Here is a 10,081-nt window from a genome sequence, read left to right on the forward strand (position 1 = left end):
CGGGTCTCCCCCTCCAGTGGCCGGCGCACTCTGCTCTGCGCAGTGTCGGGGGCATGGACCCGTAAGTCACACAATCTGTATTTGGATCCCAGCGCTACCCCTTACGTAGGTCCCCTCACTGTGCTTCTGTTTCCTCCTCTGTAAAAGGAAATAGTAATGCTACGTGCTTCGTAGGGTTGGCATGAGTATTAAATTAGTTCAAAAGATGTAAAGTTCTTAGAACAGTGCCCAGCACATGGTAAACTGTGTATGATGTGTTATTTTTTTACCTACCTACCACTATGTTTCCCATTTTCTTTGAAAGGGTTTGTTCTCAAATGAGAAGTGAAAGAAATAATTATTGCATTCTGCATCAGCCAGGATCCAGTCAGGATGCAGAAACCACCCCAGTAATTTGAACAGGGAGCATGCCACATAAAGAATTCTTCCTTAATAAATGAGAATTAACTACCAAAAGGGCTAAGTAGAACTTTAAAGAATAAATAATAACTTATGCAGGGAGCAGCCACTGTCTCCAGAGATGATGTAGCAAGCCCACAGGAAGAATAAACTGGGAAATGGCCCTCGCTCCCTGCCGGAACTCAGTGGGGAGGGCGTGGCGGCGGCCCACGGGATGGCAGCAGAGTTTGCCGAGGTGCTGCAAGCTGGGGCTGGCAGGCAGGAAACTGTGCTGGGTGACGGCAGAATCTCGCTGGGAGGCCGCCCACTGGCAGCTGCGCTGTAGGAGCCAGAAGAAAGCTCTGGAACTAGGAAGAGGAGCTCCTGGATTCCGCTAGCACCTTCCACTGACAAGGCCCAACCAAAGCACTGGCTGACGGGAGGGTGTTTTTGGAGCAGAGAAGCACTAAGTTGATAACTGGCACACACCCCATCTATGTTCTCATAATTAAAAATAAAATGAACAAGGGATCTTTCCTGTTATCGTTTTATGTATAGCTGTACAAAGGGGCTGTGATTAGGGTGGCCCCGTGTTCCTGGTCGTCTGAGACAGTCACAGGCATGCTCCGTGGTCCAGTGTTATTAACGGTGCCCCTTCCCACTCTCAGACACGTCCCTGTTTGTCAGGTAAATTATGTGGTCACACTGGCTCTGAACACATCAGTGTCTGTCGAACTACTCTCCCTGAAAGTAGCTAGAAATACAGCAAATGCGCGTGCACGCACGGGCACACACACACACCCCTGCTAGAAGGCCACAAAGAGCTACTAAGGCAGTCCAGGGGTCGAGGGACCAAGATTTCAGGGCGGAAAGAAATGCCATGAGGTGAGCATGACACCCAGAGCTGCTTTCCTCCTTGAAACATTGGTTGGTGTGTAAGAGGAAGAAACTCAGGGCCTGAAAAACTGAACAGAAAACAGTAGTTCTCAAGAGTAATATATGATGTTGAAAAAATGTACAATTGAGTCTTTTAATAAGCATAAACAGTCTAAGTGATATGAAAGCATAATTGGAGTTACAATGGGGGCTGCTGTTTTCTTAACGGTCCGTGTTCCAGTGTAGGGCACCTTGGGCCTGAGGACGTCTAGCCTCTTTGTTCACACGCATGAGTGTCTCTGCAGGAGAAATTCCTGGAAGTAGAACTGCTAGACCAAAGGGTACAAGCGTTGGGTGGATTCTACTGAACTGTTTTAACAAAACAAAATGAAGAGAAACAAAATAGGGTCCTTTTCTGCACACTCTTAAGAACACTGACGTTACCAATCTTTTAAAAAAATAAACAGGGTCCAGCAGAAGTAAGACCTGCTTGAGTGTGATATTACGTTACAGAATTACATGCTTATGATTTTGTAATAAAAAGGGCATTATTTGTGCCAGACCCTGTATTTTATTGGTTATGCTATTACAGCTGTCTCCATTTTTCCCCCCTTTCCCCTCCTCCACTCAGTATTCCCATTCCCTCCTGGAATTCCCCCCTTAGTTCACGCCCATGGGTCGTGCATAGTTCTTTGGCTCTCCATTTCCTATACTACTCTTAACATCCTCCTGCTTCTATTTTTAAAGATTTTATTTATTTATGAGGGGAAGGGAGGGGAGGGAAAAAGAGAGGGAGAGAACCTGGCCTGCAACCCAGGCATGTGCCCTGACTGGGAATAGAACCAGCGACCCTTTGGTTTCTCAGGTGGGCACTCAATCCATTGAGCCATACCAGCCAGTGCCCAATTATACTTCTTAATCCCTACACCTTTCCCCTCATTCTTTCCCTTTCTCCTCCCAGCTGATAACTCTCCAAATTATCTCTATATCTGATTCTATTCCTGTCCTGGTTGTTTGCTTAGTTTGTCTTTTTAGATTCAGTTGCTGGTAGTTGTGATTCTGTTGCCATTATAATGTCCATAGTTTTGATCTTCTTTTTATTAAGTAAATCCCTTTAACATTTCTTTTTTGTCTTTTAATATATTTTATTTATTATGCTATTACAGTTGTCCCATTTCCCCCCTTTATTCCCTTCCACCCTGCACACCCCCTCCCACCCACATTTCCCCCCTTTAGTTCATGTCCATGTGTCGTACATATAAGTTCTTCAGCTTCTACATTTCCTATACTATTCTTAACCTCCCCCTGTCTATTTTCTATCTACCATTTATGCTACTTCTTCTCTGTACCTTTTCCCCCTCTCTCCTCTCTCACTCCCCACTGATAACACTCCACGTGATCTTCATTTCTGTGATTCTATTCCTGTTCTAATTGTTAGCTTAGTTTGTTTTGTTTTTTGCCTTTTTGGGGGGGGGGTGGTTGGTTGTTAATAGCTGTGAGTTTGTTGTCATTTTACTGTTCATATTTTTTATCTTCTTTTTCTTAGATAAGTCCTTTTAACATTTCATATAATAAGGGCTGGGTGATGATGAACTCCTTTAACTTGACCTTATCTGAAAAGCACTTTATCTGCCCTTCCATTCTAAATGATAGCTTTGCTGGACAGAGTAATCTTGGATGTAGGTCCTTGTCTTTCAGGACTTCAAATACTTCTTTCCAGCCCCTTCTTGCCTGCAAGATTTCTTTTGAGAAATCAGCTGATAGTCCAATGGGAACTCCTTTATAGATAACTCTCTCCTTTTCTCTTGCTGCTTTTAAGATTATCTCCTTATCTTTAATCTTGGCTAATGTAATTATGATGTGCCTTGGTGTGTTCCTTCTTGAGTCCAACTTGTTTGGGACTCTGTGCTTCCTGGACTGTATCTCTCTCTCTCTCTCTCTCTCTCTGTATTTCCTTCACAAATTAGAGAAGTTTTCTTTCATTATTTTTTCAAGTAAGTTTTCAATTTCTTGCTCTTCCTCTTCTCTTTCTGGCATCCCTATAATTCGGTTGATGGTACATTTGGAGATATTCCAGAGGCTCCTTATACTATGTTCATTGTTTTGAATTATTTTTTCTTCTTGCTGTGCTGATCGAATGCTTATTTCTTCCTTATGTTCCAAATTGTTGATTTGAATCTTGGCTTCATCCCTTGCATTGTTGGTTCTCTATAGATTTTTCTTTATTTCACTTAATGCAAACTTCATTTCTGCCTGGGTCTTTTTTATGCTGTTGCTGTACTCAATGAGTTCTTCGATAACCAGTGTTTTGAACTCTGCATCTGATAGATTGGTTATCCCATTCTGTTTATTTCTTTTTCTGTTTTTCTTTCTTTCTTTCATTTGGGCCATGTTTCTTTGTCTCCTCAATTTGACAGCCTCCCTGTGTTTGTTTCTGTGTGTTAGGTAGAGCTGCTTTGACTCTCTGACTTAGTAACATAACCTGTTGTAGAAAAGGCACCTGCAAGTTGTGTGGGGAAGAGCCTTAGGTAACCACCAGGGTAGGGGAACCCACTTTACTGTTTTTGTGGCTCTGTGCGAGGGGAAGGCTCAGAGAGGACAATGCTGCTGTCTGATTCCTGGCCCTCACCTTTCTAGTTACACTTATTGGTGGCGACTGGTGCCCTTCCAGTTGTTGCCCTGATGCTGAATCCCAGAGAGGCTGGGTCTTCGGACATTCTAAGGCCATGTGGGCCCTTTAAGTGGAGTCTCCTGGAAACCCAGTGGTTTCTTCTGCCACCCCAACCCCTGCTGTTTTTTATAGCCAGAAGTTATGGGGATTTATCTTCCTGGTTCTGGAACCCTGAGCTGTGTGGCCTGGCTTGGGGCTGGGATCCTAACTCCAAGGCATCCCTCCCAATTTTTTATCTACGCGTGAATGTGTGACTGCCTGCTCCATCACTGCTGCCTCTCTGCCCATCTCTCTTCCTACCCATCAGGGTGAATGTGGCTTCTTTAAATCCTTGGTTGTCAGATTTCCATACAGCTCAATTTTCTGATGGTTCTGGGTGTTATTTGTTTTGAGGTCTAGTTGTAGTCCTTTCTGTGGTTGCACAAGGAGGCGAAGCATGTTTACCTATGCCTCCATCTTGACTGGAAGTCCTTTTTTGATGTTCGATCTTTTACATTTTTTCTCATCTGATGGGCTCTCCCTAAGTCTTCATTTAAGCTTCGATTCAGAATGAAAAAAAAAACCTGTGCTTCCCCAAATTATCATCATGCTTCACTCTTCCATGTGACTTGTGCAGATCTGCATCACACTTCCTAGAGCTTGGCCCTAGGGATCCAACATCTTTCTGCTCCTAAGGGGAAATAAAGGGTCACTTCCCCACATGGTGCTGGCGAGGAACAGGCACTACTAAGACAGGAGGGAGTCTTAGGTGCTGCCGGATCCCTGGGGTTCTGAAAGGCATTCACGATGGTTTGCATTGTTACAAGTGGCAGTGGCATCTTTTAAATTCCTATTTAGAAAAATAATAATTAAAATAATTCTTTAGACAACCTCTTGGTCCATTAAAATAAAATCACTTTGGGAGTCTCTTTTATACTGGTAAAAAATATAAAACATAAAAAGTTTACTGAAATAAAGATCATGTGATGAGGATTTTACAATTTGACTCAAGATGATCTTTATTCACTAGATATGCAAATTGCATTTAGCTGATCAAAATGTTTATCTGTCTCACCCTGATGTCTCTTGTGTATCAGAAACCAAAATCAAAGAGAAAATATAGTGATGATTATACCCAGTTCAGCCTTTCATTAATTATTAGGAATAAAGACTAGCCATACCCACTTCTTGTTATTTGCAAAACTGTGCTTGCATAGAGCAGCCTGAATCCTTGAGTTTTATCTCATCATATAGATACAAAAACATGAAAATAATAACAACCAATTTTTACATTGTAAAAAGTATAAGTTTGGCCCTGGCTGGCGTAGCTCAGTGGATTGAGCGTGGGCTGCAAACCAAAGCATCGCAGGTTCGATTCCCAGCCAGAGCACATGCCTGGGTTGCAGGCCACGGCCCCCAGCAACCACACATTGATGTTCCTCTCTCTCTCTCTTTCTCCCTCCCTTCCCTCTCTAAAAATGAATAAATAAAATCTTTTAAAATAGCCATACAAAGGTAAAACATATATAATTTTTTTAAAAAGTATAAATTCCACACATTCATTGGGGAAAGCAATTTTCGTCTTTTTGATGCTACAATGAGTCATTAACTATAGGGAACGGATCAGCATGGCAATGACGAATGTAGCCCAGTATTGATCCAGAAAATCGATCAAATGCGAGGTGGCACATAAGAGCCAGGTGTGCAGAGCGGCTTTCCCGTGGGGAATCAGGTCTGCATTGCACTTAGGCTGCTATGAGACTTGCTTTTGCTGAAACTCCCTCACCCTGAGTTAAAACTGTAGATGTTTAATGTACATCTCTGAGGCAACTCCCTAAAAGTCTGTGCTAAGATGTCCCAAGGATGGAATGTAACCAGATCAATCATTTTTATTGTTCCTTTGCATTTGCAACTTTTTCTCCTTTTTTCTTATCTGTAAGAAGTAATCACTTAATTAAATCTAGAAATAATGAGAACCTTCTTTGATGTACTGCAACTGGAAAGCAATAAAAGCCTGTCCAAGCAAGGGTCAGGGTACTCTCCCCTTGAGAGAGTGGCTGCACCGTCCCTTTTTCTCCACAGGACTTGGTAGTCCATGTGAATTTGTATACTGTATCCACAACACACAGACTCTGGAGGGCTGGAGTCTGCGTCAATTAACTTCCATACATTTTAATATACATTTGTCCCAATACCAGATTTATGTGTATGTTCTTTTTAAAGTTATTTGTTAACAAACCTCCGGTTGTTGAGATTTTCCCTTATGTAATTAAACTAAATTGAACATTTTCTATTACATGGTAAATGGAAAAGGATTGAGACTAGTCTTTTTATATTATGGGTATTACTCGATTGTTCTGTTTTAAAATTATACACACACACATAAAAATAAGTTTTAGTTAAAAAATCCCTTCTTTATTAACATCACACAAATTATTAAATGGTTAAATAACCTCAAGGTGTTGGCAAGAGTATACACGGTAAAAGGAATTCTCCAGCCAAGACTGAAAAGCTATCTGGTTGAGATCCCACAATGAACAGATGCAGAAACTGAAGCCCAGAGAAGGAAGGAGACTTACAGTCATAGAGCCAGGGAGGGCCACAGCTCAGACTCTTACTTCATTGCTCTTTAGAGTCAGTCTGTATGAAGTTAGGTCATTTGAAGGTCTCCAGAGACTTCTTGCTGAAAAGTCTCCCTGGTAGGAGAGGTTCTGACAGCACCTCCCTCAAGGCTCGGCATTGGCCTCACTGGTTACCGCCTTTGGAGCCCCCAGAGTCCTTGGGGACGAAGCTATTTTGGTTTTCAAAGGCTTTATGAGGTGCTGCCTTCCCTTCCCATGCAGCTGGAAGTCAGTCAATATCTGCTGGACCCATAAGGGAGTAGACCTATAAATGGGGGGCAGTGAGAAGGGAAGCTGGACCATCAGAGGCCAAATTTGCTGCTCACAGTCTACCCTACCAGGTGGGTTCTACCTGAGGGACTCAGGAGGAAGAGCAAACTTTGCAAATGCCACTGGATTTGAGAAGACACCATGTAAGGGTCCACAACTTACTTTCTTGTTTATCAGGAAATGAATCCCTTTCCATTTAGGGGAAAAATTATTCCCACTCTGGGGCACACCCTGCATTTAACTTCACAGCCTGTTCCAGCTTTTGGGAAGGACTTATAGCAAAGGTTTACTCTGTGCTGTCTTTGATTTATCCTGAATTTGCCCACAAATGCTCCAAAGAGCCCTAATCCTGGCATGTTGTAAACAACTCTGCATCCCACTACCTGCCTGGTGCCTGGTAGGATCTTGCAAGGTTGTTGATGGTGTCTTTCCTGAGCTCTTGCTCTGGATGTGGGTCTCTCACAGTTTACAAAACCATCTGGGTAGGTGAGAGAGCCTCACCTACCTCCTTTCTCTGGGTAGCTCAGGTCTGCATACAGAATCAAACTTCTTAAAAGCACCATCTTCAGGAAGCCCCTACCTTACACACAACCTGTCACTGTCTTGTCATTACCTGCTGATCACTCTAATCTCTTCTGTTCAATTTCAAGACTTTCTACAATCCTATTATTGCTCAGCACTAGTCACCTTAACACAAGTATTTTCAATAGGTGCACTGCAAGAATTTTAAAAATATGCAATACCTGACTAGTCAGGGACACTGACCTCTTTCTCCTTAGATTATCAAATTAAAAAAACAACAGTCGACACAAAAATAGCTATCTGGTGTAAGTGAATCAAAATCATACCTACTTTTTTGGTCAGATTGGCAAAAAAATGTGTTTTTTGGTGTGCTACAGAATTTTAATAATTAGTTTGTGTGCTGTATTAAAATGGAAAATCCCTGCCCTAATACAGCCCATTGCTGTGGATAAGTCAGCATCAAGGAAACAACATACGTGATCTTTACTTTGCCCCATCACTTCTTTATTAACAGATGGTGTCCCCAATCTATTGCCATAGTGTCCTGTTGTTTGGTCTTCTGGCTCTGTCAGGAAAGCACCGGTAACCACATAGAGTGACCAATGTGCTAACAGAGGCCCAGGACACAATCCAGTGAGGCAACCACGGCAAAACAGACCAGCGGGGTGGGTGGGGGTAGTAGGGGCTTTGTGGAGGTGGCTGCAGCTCCTCTCCCGGGGGATGCAGGTTCCTGGTGGAGTTGTCAACTGGTTACAGGAGGAACAGAGCCTCGAGTCCCCCGAAATGTTTACACTGAAACATCTTTTGAAACTTGTAGGAAAAAAATGTAATAATAAAAGTAACAATGGCATCAAACTTCAGCCTGGATTACATCTATCTTTATTTTGCAGTAGTAAAATAAAATTTAAAAAAATTTCACGGAGGGGCCCACATAGACAAAAGTGCCTAAGGCGCAGAATCATCATAATTCAGCCTTGGGTACAGTGTTTACATTTTCTGGTTTTTTAAAAAGAAATGGTATCTAGATCTTTGTATGAGACCTTTTTATTTTAAATATTAGGAGCTAGTTTTAAAATTAAGCAAAACATGTGTGGCCCAATAAAATACACGCGCGGCTTAGCTTGCATCCTGTCGAAGGCCAGGGCTATCATCTTGTCCCCAGAACGCCCGTCGCTTGAAACGATTTCTGGGACACGCCTTCTGCCTGGAGTGCCCCTGCAACCTGCTCAGGATGGCAGAAGGAACCCCGGAAAACCTTCGGGGTACAAGGCTCTGATGCCAAAGCCCCGCCCTGTCCGGGCTTCGCAGCTCGGTCGCCGACCCCTCTATCCCTCTTAGGCCTGGGTGGTCCGTAGCTGCCCCACAGGAAGGAGCTTGGTTCACACTTTCAAGGGTTTGCCCGCTCCCTCTGACTTCCAGGGTGGGGGTCCACCCACTCGTCGGTCACGCGGGGGCGTGGGGCCCCGAGCAGTAGTCCGGGGCAGCTGCGGCCCAGAAGCCAACGCCGCTCCGCCTGGCCCCACCCCTCGGCCCGCGTCACCGCAGCAGCTAGGCCCGCCCGCCCGCGTCCAGCCCGGCCTCGGGGACTAGGGCCTGCGACCTACGCGGCCCGCTCCGGGTTGGCGAAGCTCCACGGCGGAAGCAGAGGTGGTTTCAGACGGCAGAGGCCGGGGCTCCTCCTCCCGCTCTGTCCCGGGAGGTGGGCTGCGCTCTATTCTAGGCCCCAGCGGCCCACCCGTCGCTGCCCTGCCAACCCACCCCTTCGTCCCTGAGGGAGACCCTCGCGAGAATCCTCCGGTTTACTCTTCTGGAGGCGGCCATGCCTGAAGGTGCGGGGCGGCTCTGGCCCTAGCTCTTTCCCGCCGCGCCGTAAGTCGCGGGTGCGCATGCTCCGCGGACGCCCGCACCAGCCCGGGTAAACCCTGATAGAGTCATCGCGAGGCCGGCTCAGCGGAGCTCCAGTGGCGCAATCGGTTAGCGCGCGGTACTTATACAGCAGTACATGCAGAGCAATGCCGAGGTTGTGAGTTCGAGCCTCACCTGGAGCACGTCCCTTTTGAATACCCAACTCCCCCTTTTATCTCCCTCTCAAGGGAACAAGGTAGTCTCTCTTTAGCCCTCTCTCAGTTCCTGTCGCTTGACTGCTCCGAGAGCGAGTACCCCTCCCCGTAGGCAGGACTCCGATCACAATTCTTACTTGCTTTCTAAGTTGCTTGTTGCCCCCTTGCTCGAACTCGGTTTACCTACTGCTACCTCCTAGTTTAACCCCTCGGCGTTTCCATTAATGGCCCCAGTCTCGGTACAGTACCGGGGATGCGGCTCGGAGGTCCCGGGGCGATGTACCCGTGATGGGGATCTGTCTGGGCATCGAGTTAGAAAATCCTGGGCGCCCCATTCTACAGGGCGTGCCCGAGCTCTCAGCGACGGGACAAGCCCCGAGCTCCCGGCTGCTGCTCCTCGTCCAGGGCCGGGCGTGGCGCGGTGCGAGCTGGGTGGCGGGGCGGGAGCCAGGCGACCACTCGCGGGAGTTGGGTCCAGAGGCCCCGCGCGGGGGCGCAAGCGGAACAGCCCATCCCATCCCTGTTAAATAGTAATAACCGATCATTATCCCTCCCCTTGATCTGTGGAGACCCCTAGACCGCGCGGGCCCTTCCTTACTAGACAAATCTGGGCGGATTTGCAGACTTTGGAAAGTGTGCCTGGGGCGTCTTTTTCTCCCGGTTCTGTGTCCCTTGTCCCCGGTGTCAGTTTGGAGCAGTGGTAT

The 10,081-nt window shown here is 45.9% G+C and overlaps 1 non-coding gene across 1 annotated transcript; it reads left to right on the forward strand.

Moving 5' to 3' along the window:
* Positions 1-9,272: 9,272 nt before the first annotated feature.
* Positions 9,273-9,365, forward strand: TRNAI-UAU. The gene is given in 2 exon segments: positions 9,273-9,310; positions 9,330-9,365. It is a non-coding gene; the product is annotated as a tRNA-Ile (tRNA).
* Positions 9,366-10,081: the final 716 nt, after the last annotated feature.

Source organism: Phyllostomus discolor, chromosome 6, assembly GCF_004126475.2.
Source record: "Phyllostomus discolor isolate MPI-MPIP mPhyDis1 chromosome 6, mPhyDis1.pri.v3, whole genome shotgun sequence".
Classification (NCBI taxonomy): Eukaryota; Metazoa; Chordata; class Mammalia; order Chiroptera; family Phyllostomidae; genus Phyllostomus; species Phyllostomus discolor.